This window comes from Schistocerca nitens, chromosome 3 (genome assembly GCF_023898315.1).
Source record: "Schistocerca nitens isolate TAMUIC-IGC-003100 chromosome 3, iqSchNite1.1, whole genome shotgun sequence".
In the NCBI taxonomy this organism is placed as follows: domain Eukaryota; kingdom Metazoa; phylum Arthropoda; class Insecta; order Orthoptera; family Acrididae; genus Schistocerca; species Schistocerca nitens.
Window position 1 is genome coordinate 178,517,727 of NC_064616.1, and position 16,059 is coordinate 178,533,785.

At 45.9% G+C, this 16,059-nt stretch overlaps 1 protein-coding gene across 1 annotated transcript in view; it reads right to left on the reverse strand.

Moving 5' to 3' along the window:
* Positions 1-16,059, reverse strand: part of LOC126249133 (motor neuron and pancreas homeobox protein 1-like) — a 348,670-nt gene that overhangs the window by 39,286 nt on the left and 293,325 nt on the right. The window lies entirely within an intron of this gene.

Consider the following 16,059-nt stretch of genomic DNA (forward strand, 5'->3'; position numbering starts at 1 on the left):
GCTTTTTATTTGCGTTCACCAAACGTTTCAGTGTTGATCATGCAATTCTTTTGCGTGAGTTGGAATATAATGGGATTAGCTCAACAATGGTTAATTTCATAACTGGTAAGTAGAAAGCAGAAGGTTGTCCTCCTATATTGTTGTGTACATAGTTCCGCGTACACAACTTTCCCACTAGAGCGCGCCCCGCTAAGCACAACAGCGCAGGCGCAGCGCTCGTCCGTCTCCGCACTACGAGATGGCGCTGTCTTAGAGACGGACCAAATTCTGCTTCCGCCGATCCGCGTATTAATATGTAACGCAGCCAATGAGATTGCTGCTAACGTAGAACCTTTTCTCCTCGCGGATCACACTCGCGCAGTGATACCTGAACGCTCGAGGTATTACAACGAGTGTACAGACCTCCGATTAGTCAGTCTGCATTAGTCTGCACCAGTCTATAGTCAAGTTTCAGTCTGCGCCTAATAAGATTACCATATTCCTGTACATAGCCATGAAGATAAATGTATAGACACTTTGTCAAGTATCAGAGATATGTGAGAATAAGATTAACGTAACAAGACCAAAGGAACTTCAGATTGTCAATTGTAAATAGCATCCAGAATCAAGTTAAGTAAGGTTTATACTTGTTATTAATTTAATAAATGCGTGTGAAAATTAATCATGTTCTGTTTAAAGTTGGTCACCGTCAATCTGCTACTCTAAGCGTGCTAGTGGCATTTCTATCGTCTGACCTAACGGCAGAAGATAAACATGCCACGATAAGACCACGAGACACATTGCTGACACTCGCCTACTTCGTTAGAGCGACGAGTCAAATAATCTGATGGTGTGTGTACCGAAGGTCTTACAGTACGCACACCACATGTATCAACAAAAAAGAAAAAGTTTTGAATCTGACAGGGGTCGTGTGAACTGGGGGCCGCCACAGGGCTCTGTTCTGTGGATCTTCTTCTCTTGACATACAGGGTGTTCCAAAATGATTTTTAGCACTTGCCCGCGAAAGGCAAAGGTCCCGAGTTCGAGTCTCGGTCCGGCACTCAGTTTTAATCTGCTAGGATGTTTCATATATGCGCACACTCCGCTGCAGGGTGAAAATCGCATTCTGGAAACATCCCCCAGGCTGCGGCTAAGCCATGTCTCCGCAATATCCTTTCTTTCAGGACTGCTAGTTCTGCAAGGTTCGCAGGAGAGCTTCTGTAAAGTTTGGAAGGTAGGAGACGAGGTACTGGCAGAAGTAAAGGTGTGAGGACGGGGCGTGAGTCGTGCTTGGGTAGCTCAGATGGTAGAGCACTTGCCCGCGAAAGGCAAAGGTCCCGAGTTCGAGTCTCGGTCCGGCACACAGTTTTAATCTGCCAGAAAGTTTCATGATCTTTATAACTTCGATCAAATATACACTGACGATCCAAAACATTATGGCCACTGGCCATCGCGACATTGGATGCTGCCTGGTTGCGTTGCTGGCACGTGACACGGTAAGAAACGTATGTAAGCGGAGCAGTCGCGGACGAGAGATCACCCTATGGGCTACAAGTCGGGAATTCCACTGAGGTAAGCGACTTTGACCAAAGAGCAGATTATTATTACGCAAAACCTGTGAACACGTAACTCGAAAACGGTGAAGCTGGTCGGATCTTCACGTGCTACTGTCGCGAGCATCTCCGGAAAGAGATACAAGGACAGTGAAAACTACCTCTAGGCACTAAACGGTTGGACGTCCACCCCTCTTCACAGAATGTGAAGACGTAGAATAGATGGTGATCTGTGGCATCTCTGTCGAAAGAGCATAAATCTGGTGCACGCACGAGTGTTTCGGAGCACACCATTCATCGTACACTGTTGAACACGGAGCTCCGCAGCAGACCAGTCCTACGTGTTGACATTTCGACCCAACGACATGGTCAATTACGATTGCAATGGGCACGTGACTATCGGGATTTTACCGTAGATCAATGGAAACGTGTCGACTCTTCGGGTGAATCATATTTTTGCTAAAATACTTCTATGGTCGTCTCCACAAACGCCGTCATCGTGGTGAACGGCGTCTCAAACGTGCCACGCGCCACGGACGCAGGCTGATGAGCGCAGTATTATGCTAAGGGAGACATTCCCCTACGCTTGTATGGAACCCGTGGTACTAATCGAAGACACGCTTACAGCTGCAAACCACCTGCACCCCTTCATGTTTACTATCTTCCCTGACGTCGATGTCATCTTTCAGCTGTATAATTGTCCGTGTATCGGAGCCAGAACGTTGCTACAGTGGTTTGAGGATCATTATTGTATGTATTGTATTGTATGTTAACCGGGGACCTAGAAACGACGGAGAGGCTCCGTCCCCGCCGCAGCCGCAGTGGTCGACAACCCCACGACGACTACCGCAGCCCATTTCACCCCTCTGCCGCCCCACACCGAACCCAGAGTTATTGTGCGGGTGCGGTTCGGCCCCCGGTGGACCCCCTTAAGGGAACGTCTCACACCAGATGACTGAAACCCTATGTTTGCGTGGTAGAGTAATGGTGGTGTACGCGTACGTGGAGAACTTGTTTGCACAGAAATCGCCGACATAGCGTAGCTGAGGCGAAATAAGGGGAACCAGCCCGCATTCGCCCAGGCAGATGGAAAACCGCCTAAAACCCATCCACAGACCGGGCGGCTCACTGGACCTCGACACATGTCCGCCGGGCAGATTCGTGCCGGGGACCAGGCGCTCCTTCCCACTTCTGAAAGTCGTGCGTTAGATCGCTCGGCTAACCGGGCGGTCGAGGAGCATTATAGTGAACTCATGTTGATGTTTCGGTCAGCAGGTTCGTCGGATGTAAATCCTATGGAAACCATCTGAGTTTCTATCGGAAGTCATCACCATGTACACAGATCAGAGGCCAGTTATTTTGTAAGGTCACGTACCTCCACAAATCTACTAACAAACTGTCGGATCGCTGATACGCGGAATCAGTGATGTATTTCATTCCAAAGGCGGACAAACAAGGTATTAAGCAGGTGGTCATAATGTTTTGGCTCATCACTATATTTTATGAGTTATCGTCGAAAGATCGCGGAGCCACACCAGAGTCGGATATGTGCATCAATAACGCAGACATTAACGATGTGTCGCTGCAACCCACAACGACGAATGCGAAAGGCTGAAGAAGGCACGTCCTCTCGCTCAGCGCAACAGTGTCCTGGCACGGAGGTCAATATAGAGCCGAGCATTGAATCGCTCTGCCCCTGTTCGTGACCTCAGCTGAAGCAGTCAGCATCGAGTAGGAATAAAGAGTTATTCAAGTCTCAGATGGAAATGTACTTTTGTAAATGTTGAACATTCTACTTCTAGATAACAGTCCGTTACTTAGTGCATCAAGTGATGCTTTAATACTCAGTGACAGTCGTAAATTATTAAGCACTCCTGTGGCAAAGCAGTGTACCAAGTTAAGTTGATCTTTCAGTCATTCGTATAATAAAGAGAACTAATGTTTCATATGTTGTAGTTCAGATGAGCCATCTCCCAAAACGGTCAAAGAAATCACAGTTATGGCTGGGTGATTGTAGTTTCGTCTGGTCATAACATTTTAGAAATGGGGATACGTAGAAAGATGTGACATTTGGCATAATGTTCACACACACTTAAAATTTTCTTTAGCTTAGCTTTTGACAACAGTGCCTCCCATCTCCTTCTCTCGGAGACCATAACCAGATTAGATTTTTTTGGTTTACAGATTTATGAAGGATGCAGTCTACCAGGCCACTGTGTGGGACCTCCAGGAAGCGCGAGCTCGCATCAGAGCAGCAATTGCACAAGTTAAGGAGGTCATGCTAGATGGGAGGAACTGGAATCTCGCTTAGGCATCCTGCGTGCAACAGCTCACGTACATATTGAACGCTGTTAAACGGATACTAAATATTTAGCTGTGTGTGAACATTATGTCGCAAACCGTGCCTTTCTATCAATCCCCATTTCTGAAGTATGCGTGATCAAAATTCTAAAAATCAAAGTTGTAAAGATAATTTTGGAATACTCTATACAATAGTGATATTCCAGTAATCATGACAGATGAATCAATAATTTTTCTCTTTACAGATGACTCAAGTGTTACTGTGAAAGACGTGGAACGTAATACAAATGATGTAGCATCAGAAGCATGTGGCTTTCAGAGAAAAGATTAACCCTTAACTGCAACTAAACGCAAAGCAGTTTATGACAAAGAACTCTAATAAAAGAGAAATTTTAGCGTTACAAATTGGTCAAGCAGTCAGTGATTCAACCATTTTAAATTCTTAAGACTGTGGGTGGATGGAAGGCTTTTTCGACAGTAACACATTCAGTGCCTTGTGCAGAAACGGAATGCCGATATCTTCAGTATAAAAATCTCTGGTACTGAAACGCAAACGCTTGTTTACTTTGCTTTTTTTCATTCTATTAACTCGTACAGTGCTATATTTTGGGGAACTCTTTGCAATTACCTATAATATTCTTGCCGGCCGGGGTGGCCGAGCGGTTCTAGGCGCTACAGTCTGGAACCGCGCGACCGCTACGGTCGCAGGTTCGAATCCTGCCTCGGGCATGGATGTGTGTGATGTCCTTAGGTTAGTTAGGTTTAAGTAGTTCTAAGTTCTAGGGGACTGATGACCATAGATGTTAAGTCCCATAGTGCTCAGAGCCTTTTGATCCATTTTTGACCACAGATGTTAAGTCCCATAGTGCTCAGAGCCATTTTTTTTAATAATATTCTTAGCCTATAAAAGAGTTTTCACACTGTTCTGCGGAGTCGGTTCACGAACTTCGTGTGAGCCGTTAGTCAGGTGCCTCGGAATGCTGACTCAGCTATCTCTGCACTATATCTCACCAAAGGATTTGGTGTTGACAATATTGACACTTTCACAAGAAGCTGAATCATTCATTCAGTAAACACTAAACGGGAAATCGTCATGCACTTGAACAACAGTGTCTTAAGCGGCACACAGAAAGGTATGGACTAGTAAGTAGGGGAAAGAAACCTGAGCGATAAACCCGAAGTATTCAAATTAAAGTCGGACTGTTTTCTTGTGGCTCATTCTTATTCCGCACGTGAGTTCTTCGCCGGCCGGAGTGGCCGTGCGGTTCTAGGCGCTACAGTCTGGAACCGAGCGACCGCTACGGTCGCAGGTTCGAATCCTGCCTCGGGCATGGATGTGTGTAATGTCCATAGGTTAGTTAGGTTTAATTATTTCTAAGTTCTAGGTGACTGATGATCTCAGAATTTAAGTCGCATAGTGCTCAGAGCCATTTGAACCATTTTTTGAGTTCTTCGCAGTAGTTGAGAACTTTTCTCTGTAATGTGTCATTTATTTGTTTTAAATGATGACTAACTGAAACCCTCAGCTGCTGACAGGTGTTGTTGATATACCTCGATGTGGACAGCTGAAAATGTGTGCCCCGACCGGGACTCGAACCCGGGATCTCCTGCTTACATGGCACACATTTTCAGCTCTCCACATCGAGGTATATCAACAATACCTGTCAGCAGCTGAGAGTTTCAGCTAGTCATCATTTATTCCAGGGAAAGGCTGCACGGTCATCAACAGTAATCTGTTTTTCGAGAACAGTTACTGTCTTCATATATTTATTTGTTCATCATATTTTTTGTGTTTTATGAAATCTGTAGTTCTTTGGTTGATAAATCTGTTAATCAACATTCTGTAAACTATGTACTGACTTATAAGTTCGTAGACTTACACGGCCAGTGTAATTTAAAAAAAAATTTTTTTTAGCTAACCACCCTGAGGAGCACCGCAGCAAGTCGGTGGAAACGATGGCAATTTAGTTCCTTTTGTGTTCATAATGGCGCGGCCTGACACTCAAAATTATTTTATTCAAATATGTATCTACTTCTTCCATGAACGAGCAGCTGTGGCAGGTATGGTCCCACAGGACCTGATCATCATCATCATCATTTATTGCATTAACGGGCCTTTGAGGCCTACAGCAGAAGAACAACAGGAAAAGAAAACATTATATCTACAGCTACATATACATCTACATGATAACTCTGCTATTCACAATAAAGTGCCGGCCGCGGTGGTCTAGCGGTTCTAGGCGCTCAGTCCGGAACCGCGTGACTGCCACGGTCGCAGGTTCGAATCCTGCCTCGGGCATGGATGTGTGTGATGTCCTTATGTTAGTTAGGTTTAAGTAGTTCTAAGTTCTAGGGGACTGATGACCTCAGAAGTCAAGTCCCATAGTGCTCAGAGCCATTTGAACCATTTGATTTGAACCACCTTCAAGCTGTCTCTCTACCGTTCCACTCTCGAACGGCGCGCGGGAAAAACGAGCACGTAAATTTTTCTGTGCGAGCCCTGATTTCTCTTATTTTATCGTGGTGACAATTTCTCCCTATGTAGATGGGTGCCAACAGAATGTTTTCGCAATCGAAGGAGAAAACTGGTGATTGAAATTTTATGAGAACATCCCGTCGCAACGAAAAACGCCTTTGTTATAATGACTGCCACTCCATTTCACGTATTATGTCTGTGACACTATCTCCCCTATTTCGCGATAATACAAAACGAGCCGCCCTTCTTTGTACTTTTTCGACGTCATCCGTGAGTCCCACCTGATGCGGAGCCCAACCGCACAGCAATATCCCAGAATAGGGCGGACAAGCGTGGTGTAAGCAGTCCTTTGGTAGACCTGTGATCTGCCAATGAATCACAGTCTTTGGTTTGCTCTACCCACAACATTATCTATGTGATCGTTACAATTTATTTTATTTGTGATTGTAATCCCTAAGTATTTAGTTGAATTTACAGCCTTCAGATTTGTGTGACTTATCGCGTAATCGAAATAGGGTGGATTTCTTTTAGTACTCATGTCAAAAAATTCACACTTTTCTTTATTCAGGGTCAATTGCCACTTTTTGCACCATACAGATATCTTATCTAAATCATTTTACAATTCGTTTTGGTCATCTGATGAACTTAAAAGACGATAAATGACAGCATCACCTGGAAACAATCTAAGACGGCTACTACGATTGTCTCCTATATCGTTAATACAGATCAGGAATAATAGAGGGCCTATAACACATCCTTGGGGAACGACGGATATTACCTCTGTTTTACTCGATGACTTTCGGTCTATTACTACGAACTGTGACCTTTGTGACAGGAAATCACGAATCCAGTCACACAACTGAGACGATGTGTCCCAATGTTCGTCCAATGAGTGGCTTCCCAAACCCCTGGTTTAGGTCTTCTTTCTTTCTTCTTTCCCATTTACCTTCCATGTTATTGTAGACGGCTCCATAGATCTTTCGAAGTACCTTTCTTTCAAAAGCACAGGACCTGATAAATAAGTAAATAAATGTACCATCATCAGGTGATAAATAAGTAAATAAATGTACGCCCGCATCTCGTGGTCGTGCGGTAGCGTTCTCGCTTCCCACGCCCGGGTTCCCGGGTTCGATTCCCGGCGGGGTCAGGGATTTTCTCTGCCTCGTGATGGCTGGGTGTTGTGTGATGTCCTTAGGTTAGTTAGGTTTAAGTAGTTCTAAGTTCTAGGGGACTGATGACCATAGCTGTTAAGTCCCATAGTGCTCAGAGCCATTTGAACCATTTAAATAAATGTACCATCATCAGGTGGGTTTTGTTCTGTTTTACATTTCGGACTGCGTTTGCGAAATCCCCCCACATGATGTACCCAGTGACGGGACGGGAAGGGAAGGTGTCGTCTCGCACTAGGTTCAATTACAAACATTAACTACACCACCGAGCGATGTTGTTATGCATTTCCACTTACAGGGTGGAGAAAGACAAATTTGAAGGCCTGTGAAGCGTAAGAGAAGAATCGAGAAAAATATTCCAGATAAGCATAGCTCAGAAATACACAGTTGTTGAGCTAAGGCTACGAACCCGCAGAAGTCTGTGCATATAAATTAACTTGCCCCAGCTAATACCCGTTTCTCTAAAGAAGGCAGTTACTAATCAAATATGCTGAAGATAATAGTCTCAGTTTAACAGTCAAAGATAGGGAAACTTTAAATTGCTATCCATGACTGATTACACTACAATGTTTACTGAATAGAGCATGAGTACTAGACTGAAGAACCAAAGAAATTTGTACACCTGCCTAACATCGTGTAGTGCCCCCGCGAACACGCAGAAGTGCCGCAACACGACGTGACATGTACTCGACTAACGTCTGAGGTAGTGCTGCAGGAAAATGACATCATAAATCCTGCAGGGCTGTACCAGGGAGTGGAGATCTCTTCTGAACAGCACGTTGCAAATCATCCCAGATATGCTCAATAATGTTCATGTCTGGGGAGTTTGGTGGCCAGCCGAAGTGTTTAAACTCAGAAGAATGTTCGTGGAGCCACTCTGTAGCAATTCTGGACGTTTGCGGTGTCGCGTTGTCCTGATGGAATTGCCCAAGTCCGTCGGAATGCACAGTTGACACGAATGGATGCAAGTGATAGACAGGATGCTTACGTACGTGTCACCTGCCAGGATTTTATCTAGATGTATCAGAGGCCTCATATCACTCAACTGCACACGCCCCACACCATTACACAGCCTCCAACAGGTAGAACAGTCTCCTGCTAACATGCAGGGTACATGGATTCATGAGGTTGTCTCCATACCCGTACACGTCCATCCGCTCGATACAGTTTGAAACGAGACTCGTCCGACCAGGCAACATGTTTCCAGTCATCAACAGTCCAATGTCAGTGTTGACGGGCCCAGGTGAGGCGTAAAGCTTCGTGTCGTGTAGTCATCAAGGATACACGAATGGGCCTTCGGCTTCGAAAGCCCATATCGATGACGTTTCGTTGAATAACCACGCTGAAACTTGTTGGTAGTCCAGCATTGAAACCTGCAGCAGTTTGGAGAAATGTTGCTTTTACGTCACGCTGAACGATTTTCTTCAGTCGTCGTTGGTCCCGTTGTTACAGAATATTATTCCGGCCGCAGCGATGTCGGAGATTTGATGTTTTTTTTTACTGGATTCCTGATATTCACAGTACACTCATGAAATGGTCGTACTGGAAAATCCCCACTTCAGCGCTACCTCGGAGATGCTGTGTCCCATGGCTCGTGCGCCAACTACTCTCCTGGAAATGGAAAAAAGAACACATTGACACCGGTGTGTCAGACCCACCATACTTGCTCCGGACACTGCGAGAGGGCTGTACAAGCAATGATCACACGCACGGCACAGCGGACACACCAGGACCCGCGGTGTTGGCCGTCGAATGGCGCTAGCTGCGCAGCATTTGTGCACCGCCGCCGTCAGTGTCAGCCAGTTTGCCGTTGCATACGGAGCTCCATCGCAGTCTTTAACACTGGTAGCATGCCGCGACAGCGTGGACGTGAACCGTATGTGCAGTTGACGGACTCTGAGCGAGGGCGTATAGTGGGCATGCGGGAGGCCGGGTGGACGTACCGCCGAATTGCTCAACACGTGGGGCGTGAGGTCTCCACAGTACATCGATGTTGTCGCCAGTGGTCGGCGGAAGGTGCACGTGCCCGTCGACCTGGGACCGGACCGCAGCGACGCACGGATGCACGCCAAGACCGTAGGATCCTACGCAGTGCCGTAGGGGACCGCACCGCCACTTCCCAGCAAATTAGGGACACTGTTGCTCCTGGGGTATCGGCGAGGACCATTCGCAACCGTCTCCATGAAGCTGGGCTACGGTCCCGCACACCGTTAGGCCGTCTTCCGCTCACGCCCCAACATCGTGCAGCCCGCCTCCAGTGGTGTCGCGACAGGCGTGAATGGAGGGACGAATGGAGACGTGTCGTCTTCAGCGATGAGAGTCGCTTCTGCCTTGGTGCCAATGATGGTCGTATGCGTGTTTGGCGCCGTGCAGGTGAGCGCCACAATCAGGACTGCATACGACCGAGGCACACAGGGCCAACACCCGGCATCATGGTGTGGGGAGCGATCTCCTACACTGGCCGTACACCACTGGTGATCGTCGAGGGGACACTGAATAGTGCACGGTACATCCAAACCGTCATCGAACCCATCGTTCTACCATTCCTGGACCGGCAAGGGAACTTGCTGTTCCAACAGGACAATGCACGTCCGCATGTATCCCGTGCCACCCAACGTGCTCTAGAAGGTGTAAGTCAACTACCCTGGCCAGCAAGATCTCCGGATCTGTCCCCCATTGAGCATGTTTGGGACTGGATGAAGCGTCGTCTCACGCGGTCTGCACGTCCAGCACGAACGCTGGTCCAACTGAGGCGCCAGGTGGAAATGGCATGGCAAGCCGTTCCACAGGACTACATCCAGCATCTCTACGATCGTCTCCATGGCCGGCCGAAGTGGCCGTGCGGTTAAAGGCGCTGCAGTCTGGAACCGCAAGACCGCTACGGTCGCAGGTTCGAATCCTGCCTCGGGCATGGATGTTTGTGATGTCCTTAGGTTAGTTAGGTTTAACTAGTTCTAAGTTTTAGGGGACTAATGACCTCAGCAGTTGAGTCCCATAGTGCTCAGAGCCATTTGAACCATCGTCTCCGTGGGAGAATAGCAGCCTGCATTGCTGCGAAAGGTGGATATACACTGTACTAGTGCCGACATTGTGCATGCTCTGTTGCCTGTGTCTATGTGCCTGTGGTTCTGTCAGTGTGATCATGTGATGTATCTGACCCCAAGAATGTGTCAATAAAGTTTCCCCTTCCTGGGACAATGAATTCACGGTGTTCTTATTTCAATTTCCAGGAGTGTATAACACCACATTCACACTCACTTAAATCTTGATACGCTGCCATTGTAGCAGCAGTAACCGATCTAACAACAGTGCCAGACACTTCTTGTCTTACACAGGCGTTGCCGATCGCAGCTCCGTATTCTTCCTATTTACATATCTCCGTATTTGAATATGTGTGCCTATATCAGTTTCTTTGGCGCTTCAGTGTGAATCACATCCAGTAAAAATACTGCAATGCCATTTATCAGTTGAGATAATAAGTTATACTGCAGGAACAGCACTGCAGTAAGACTGTCGGCAGGTAGTATTATACGAGGGTTGGAACTTAAATAGTGGCAACTATTTATTCACAACCGATACAAAAGAGTTACATGTTTTCACCTATTACTGTCCTTCAAAGTAGTCACCAACGTTGTGTAGAACCGTTGCCAGCGACGTAGAAGGCGTAGTATACCGTTAGCAGAGCCTGTTCTGTTGATGGTGCGAATTAAGCGGTCTACTACCTGTCGAATCTCTGGAACAGTTCTGAAGCTAATGCCACGAAGTGGTTCCTTCATCTTCGGAATCAAATCAAAGTCACAATGACTTAAGTTCGGGGAGTATGGTGGATGGTACAGTGGCTTCCCACTCGCATCGACCGAACAGAGCAGCCACAGCTTGCGCTGTATGCGCCTACGCATTGTCGTGCAAAATGATGGGTGGGTTGCACAGAAAGTGCCATCTAACCAGTATCACTGAAAGAGATTGATATGAGGGTGAAGGTGTACGTTTTTTAGACGAAATCTTTTATAGAGAACAACATCTCAATCCATTTCTTCCAGGAACAGCATTCAGGAAGTCGGTGGTTCAAATCCCCGTCCGGACATGAAGATTTACGCTTCCCGTATTTTCCCTAAATCATGTAAGTCAAATATCGGTATGCCCCCTTTTAAAAGGGCAAGGAGGCTGATTTCGTTCCCCATCTTCCCCAAAATGAGTTTGGTTCCTTCTCTGATCACCTCTACAGAGAACAGAGTCTTTTTCCAAAACCAAACACAAAGCACGTCGAATGGACAGTTTTTTGGAAGAGAATAATTCTCAAACGATCTTTCCTCATTTTATCACGTTGGGGTTTCTAGTGGTTTAAGCCTAGGTGAGTCCCGCCCCCGCTATTTTCAAGAAGCTCCTAATGGGTTAACAGAACAAGATGCACTGGTGATAATATTTTAGGAAATAATAAGAAAAAATACGAGAATTTGTGAGTGGCAGACGGATTTGCAGTAGAGTCACGTACTGATGTACTGAACCGTTAAAGAACCATCAGTGGTCGTAGGCGTATAGTGATACAGTCCTTCTAGTTTTGATTAAATATTGTCCTGTTTCACGAGCAAATGCACGCTGAAACTAGTTTACTTTGCATAATTTCGTTTCTTTATGTCTCTTGGTTTCGGGGCAAGGCATTTCAGGCATAAAAAATGTTTTTACCCCAAAAGGCAGATTCACTGATAACGTCGTCGTTGAGCGTCTCTTAGCTACACACAAAGGCGAGCTGTACGAATGGTATATGGTGCTAGGGTCAGTTATTACGGTTGCACGTTTAAAACTTAATGGATCGTTACGTCATAAATTTACACTACTGGCCATTAAAATTGCTACACCAAGAAGAAATGCAGATGATAAACGGGTATTCATTGGACGAATATATTATACTAGAACTGACATGTCATTACATTTTCACGCAATTTGGGTGCATAGATCCTGAGAAATCAGTACCCAGAACAACCACCTCTGGTCGTAATAACGGCCTTGATACGCCTGGGCATTGAGACCTTGGATGGCGTGTACAGGTACAGCTGCCCATGCAGCTTCAACACGATATCACAGTTCATCAAGAGTAGTGACTGGCGTGTTGTGACGAGCCAGTTGCTCGGCCACCATTGACCAGGCGTTTTCAATTGGTGAGAGATCTAGAGAATGTGCTGGCCAGGGCAACAGTCGAACATTTTCTGTATCCAGAAAGGCCCGTACAGGACCTGCAACATGCGGTCGTGCATTATCCTGCTGAAATGTAGGGTTTCGCAGGGATCGAACGGAGGGTAGAGCCATGGGTCGTAACACATCTGAAATGTAACGTCCACTGTTCAAAGTGCCGTCAATGCGAACAAAAGGTGACCGAGACGTGTAACCAATGGCACCCCATACCATCACGCCGGGTGATACGCCAGTATGGCGATGACGAATACACGCTTCCAATGTGAGTTCACCGCGATGTCGCCAAACACGGATGCGACCATCATGATGCTGTAAACAGAACTTGGAATCATCTGAAAAAATGACGTTTTGCCATTCGTGCTCCCAGGTTCGTCGTTGAGTACACCATCGCAGGCGCTCCTGTCTGTGATGCAGCATCAAGGGTAACAGCAGCCATGGTCTCCGAGCTGATAGTGCATGCAGCTGCAAACGTCGTCGAACTGTTCGTGCAGATGGTTGTTGTCTTGCAAACGTCCCCATCTGTTGACTGAGGGATGGAGACGTTGCTGCACGATCCGTTACAACCATGCGGATAAGATGCCTGTCATCTCGACTGGTAGTGATACGAGGCCGTTGGGATCCAGCACGGCGTTCCGTATTGCCCTCCTAAACGCACCGATTCCATATTCTGCTAACAGTCATTGGATCTCGACCAACGCGAGCAGAAATGTCGCGATACGATAAACCGTAATCGCGATAGGTTACAATCCGACCTTTATCAAAGTCGGAAACGTGATGGTACGCATTTCTCCTCCTTACAGGAGGCATCACAACAACGTTTCAACAGGCAACGCCGGTCAACTGCTGTTTGTGTATGAGAAATCGGTTGGAAACTTTCCCCATGTCTGCACGTTGTATGTGTCGCCACCGGCACCAACCTTGTGTGAATGCTTTGAAAAGCTAATCATTTGCATATCACAGCACCTTTTCCTGTCGGTTAAATTACGCGCCTGTAGCACGTCGTCTTCGTGGTGTAGCAATTTTAATGGCCAGTAGTGTAATTTAGTGTGTTCGAAAAGTTCTCCAAATTCTAGGCGCACTAGTATGTTAGACGTTTCTTTAACGTTTTTTATACATAATTAATTGCCCTTTGGCATTACCCATTCATCCAAGTTTCTTTAATTAAGCAGCATAATGTAAGTAAGTTTCATTATTTGTGAAAATTAGTCTAGTGTAATACTTTGAAGTACATGAATAATTAGGATGAAAGGAATAGAAAGCAAACGGGATGGGAAAGAAACAATGACTTCTAGCCGTTCAAGCCATTACGGCAATGCAACATCTACATCTACATCATACTGTGCAAGCCACCTAATGGTGTGTGGAGGAGGGTACTTTCTGTTCCACTATCTGATCCCTCCAACCCTCTTCCACTCGCGAGTAGTGCGTGGGAAGAATGATTGTCGGTAAGCCTCTGTATTGCCTCTAATTTTTCGAATTTTCTTTTCGTGGTCAATACGCGAGATGTATGTGGGCAGAAATAACATGTTGTCCGCTCCTCCTGAAAAGTGTTGTCCCGAAATTTCAATAGTAAATCTTTCCGTGACACACAACGCCTCTCTTGTAACGTCTGCCAGTGGAGTTTGTTTAGCATCTCCGTAACGCTCTCTCACCAGCTAAACGATCCCGTGACGAAACGCACCGCTCTTCGTTGGATCTTCTCTATCTCCTATATCAGTCCTACCTGATGGGGATCCCAGATAGCTGGATAATACTCAATAGAGGATGAGTTACATTTCCTTAAGATTCTTCCGATGAATCTGAGTCTGGTATCTACTCTTCTCACTATCAGTTTTATGTGGCCATTCCACTTAAGGTCACTCTGGATAGTTAACGCATTGATATTTTACGGCAGACGCTGTCTCCAGCTGTTTGTCATCAATAGTGTAGCTGTACAGTAGTGGATTTCTTTTCCTATGTGTGCGCAATATGTTACACTTATTTACGTTCGGGCTCAAATGCCAGAGCCTGCACCATTCATCAATTCTCTGCATATCGTTCTGCAAATTCTTACTATTTTCTGGCATTGATTCTTTGGTACAGACAACTGTATCATCTGCGAATAGCCTTAAAGAGTATACGACGCTTCCTACTAGATCATTTATATATATTGTAAACAGCAACGGTCCTATCACACTTCCCTGTGGTACTCCGGATATTACCTCTACATCTGTTGATATTGTTCCGCAACGGAGAGAGTTGGAAATTTGTGCCGGACTGGGACTCGAAGCCTAATGTTCCGCTTCTCTAGAATGGTTGCCTTAACCATATGGAAGCGCTTTCCGTCAGATCAAAATTGCCAAATACTCGATCGTCGCACAGCCACGACCCCTCCAGTTAACCCCCTATTCGCAGATTTCCGATTTACGTAGGAGTTAGGACGTTGGTTGTCCATCCGTACTAAAAACCTTTTTCATCACATAGTTGTAGCGCCTACAGAATTACAGATACGAGGGGTGTCTGTCTGTCGGACATGTCCGTTCTGTTGGACACACCCAACAGAACAGACATCACTCATAGCTTTGTGCTACGTTTGCTAACTGATGGTTCAAGATTAAAAAGGCAATCAGTCATGAGTATGACAAGGGCACTTATTTTTATATTTGAATAGATGGAGCAACTCTGAGAACCTGTTGATTTCGAGTCTTTTGTAGAACAAAATCATGACGGTAAGCTGTAATCCTACGAGGAAACACGTAAGGTCGGGCTTTAGTCAAGCGACAGACAGGTTGATACAGATAGCGGTTTTTAACAGGTTGAAAGTGTACTTTAGTTGTAGCAAGTGCGACGTTATCAAAAGCAAACGAGATAAGTATGCACTGCCTTCCAGATAGTCAACTGTCCAAGCGGCTGCCGTTTGCACAGCAAAGGAACATGAGACGACAAACAGTATCGTCTGTTTGTTCGAGCATTTAGCGTGAATCGCTGCTCGCCGTTCAAAAGAACATTTACTGTTTCCGCATTTTACAAGTATCGAGTCTGTAATCAGGTTCATTCCACAGTCAGTGCAAGAAGTTTATTGTCATTGCTCTTCGTGTTATGCTTCACGATTCATGAACATCGAGTTGGAATTCGAGTAGGAACCATCATGTTTCCAGATGATGTCCACACTTCCCCCAAAAAAATTGCGAGAAAGAGCTCTGGACATTATTGTATCATCTTCCGATGTTCTATTACAAATGGTAATGTCACTGCTGTCTCATGTGTAGAAATTTCAAAGCGATTCGCTTTGCGATCGGGCGTCACAGCTTGTAGCAATAGAATGCCGTTATGGTTATGGTTCAAATGGCTCTGAGCACTATGGGACTCAACTTCTGAGGTCATCAGTCCCCTAGAACTACTTAAACCTAAC